Here is a 2,685-nt window from a genome sequence, read left to right as displayed (position 1 = left end):
ACCAAACACATCAACATCTTTAAGTTATTTAAAATAAGTTTATCCAAACACTTTAACATTTTATTTTTAAAATAAGTTCTAACATCTTATAAGCTCGTATAATAATTTTTAAGCTCTAGAAGCTTATAAGTTCTTTTTAATAAGTTTAGTCAAACACCCTCCCAATCGTTTTCACTTTTAGAGGGTTTTTGGGTCTTATAAGCTTTTAAAAACAGCTTATAAGTTGTTGCAGAGCTTATAAGATTTTTAAGTTTGTTTGACAATTTTTTTTGTCAAACAGCTTAAAAGCTGTCAAAATAAGTTGTTTGACGACTTATAAACTGTTTTTAAAAAATTAAGGGGGGAGAGTACTTTTTTCAAAAAGATCTTATTTTGATATTTTACTTCATCATATTATCCTTATATATTTTATTAAATTCTCACAACGCCCTCTCTCCATATTATACATAATTTATCAAATTTTTTCTAAACTAAAATTAAAAATAGTTTTTTAATAGTTTTTTTAATATATGTTTAATATTTATAAAAAATTTAAAACTATTTTTAAATGTATGTTACTATTTAAATTATTTTTACAGTATGTTACCCTTTTTGGTAATTTCAAGAATAAAAAGATTTTATAATATCAAACACATCAACATCTTTAAGTTTTTTAAAATAAGTTCATCCAAACACTTTAACAACTTATTTTTAAAATAAGACCTGACAGCTTAGAAGCTCCCAAAAGAGCTTATAAGCTGTTAGAACTTATTTTAAAAATAAGCTGTTAAAGTGTTTGGATAAAATTATTTTAAATAACTTAAACATGTTGATGTGTTTGGTATTATAAAATATTTTTATCGTCAAAATTCAAAAAAAAATGTTATAATTATATGAAAATAATGTTTCGAGTTATACATATATGAAAATAGTTTTAGAATAAACATATATTAAAAAATAAAATTGTTATAATATTTTATTTTAGAAAAATTTATGTGATTTGGAATTTTTTTAAAAATAATATTTAATATTTAATGGGTAGATGATATGATAAAAATTTATTAAAATATTTAAGGATATTTTAGAGAGATAGAATGTTAAAATAAGATTTTTTTAAAAAAAGTATATTCCCCTTAATTTTTTAAAAATAGCATATAAGCTGTCAAACAGCTTATTTTGACAGCTTATAAGTTGTTTCTAAAAAAAATTTACCAAACAGATCCGAAAAGCTTTTAAGCTCTAAAATAGTTTAAAAGCTATTTTTAAAAGCTTAAATTAAAAGCTCTCTCAAACACTCTTTTGTTCTCATTAACAATGAATCTACGTTTTTTATTATGTAACTAGTAAATTTAAAAAATAAAATAAAATACAAATTACAGGTTTAAAAAAATATGATTCTCCGCTCAAACATTCGCAAACGGACGTGGACGAACCTTTCGAACGTAGAATAGCATCCAAAAATTGAAATAAATCGTTGGAGAAATTAATTATGCATGAATATGAAAATTTGATCGATAGCTAAATCTGACAAGTAATTGCTTGGTCATTGATCTTCATCAAATTAAAATAGAGTAACACTCATGTGAGACGGTCTCATCCATAAGATAGGTTAACTCTATCCATATTTATAATTATAAATAATATTTTTGGCATAAAATGTAATATTTTTTTAATGAATAACTCATATAAAAGAACCGTCTCAAAAAAAATGACCATTGAGACCGTCTCATAAGAGTTTTTGTCATTAAAATATACGTTGTCTATAATGTTTGTGGGGACTTCGGGTTGCTAATCTCGTCTTAGGGCAACTAATGATTAATTAAACAATTAATCAAACATTAAAAAAATAAAAAAACCAAGAGCACAATTTTTTTTTTTTTTAAAATCAATCATCTTGCTCGATCGGTCAAACTTCACCGATTGAGCGAGCTATCAAATCAAGCTCTCGGTCTGCATCATTTTTGGTCTCGCTCGATCGGTCAAATCCTACCGATCGAGCGAGCAAGAAAAATCAAGTTTTCTGCCCAAGAATAAAAGGCCTCGCTCGATCGGTAACTTTCACCCGATCGAGCGAGCTAACTTTTGTTCAAAATCTGCTGCTGATTTTTGCTGTCAAAACTTGGAACCATCTCAAATAACCTCAATACAAATCGATCAAAAGCATGCTACAATATCTAGGAACATGCATATAATCATTTACAACAACTTGAGCATCTAATCATGTGATTCTTACATCAAACAGATAACGTAAAAGACATTAAATCATAAGCTACACTAAAGTCATAAGTGAGCTTCAAGTCTCAAGTCTTCTACTAGGTTTGATGTACTCTAATACATATTCGTTCAGCTATAAACCCGAGTCCTCACGTGCTAAGTCTCGCTCCCAAGCTGTCAATGTCATCTCAGACCAGCTCCTGCCCCATCTGTTGTGATGCACACATACAAAACAAAACAACAGCCGGATAAACTCCGGTGAGAAATCATTCTCAGTATAATCGACATATAAATGCGTTAAATAAATTCATATCAACTCTAAACATGTCAACTCAAGAATAGAGTAACATAATTCATATATCGACTCAAAACTTCAAATCAATACTTCAATTTATATAGCGCGCTTATCTCAAGAATTGATTCTTATCACTTCATTGTCATCAAGATTCGTAACCGATCTTGACATGGATATCCATCTATCGTAGCCATTCC

Source organism: Henckelia pumila, unplaced genomic scaffold, assembly GCF_033568475.1.
Source record: "Henckelia pumila isolate YLH828 unplaced genomic scaffold, ASM3356847v2 CTG_461:::fragment_3, whole genome shotgun sequence".
Classification (NCBI taxonomy): domain Eukaryota; kingdom Viridiplantae; phylum Streptophyta; class Magnoliopsida; order Lamiales; family Gesneriaceae; genus Henckelia; species Henckelia pumila.
The sequence above is the reverse complement of the archived record's forward strand: the minus strand, read 5'-3'. Positions refer to the sequence as shown.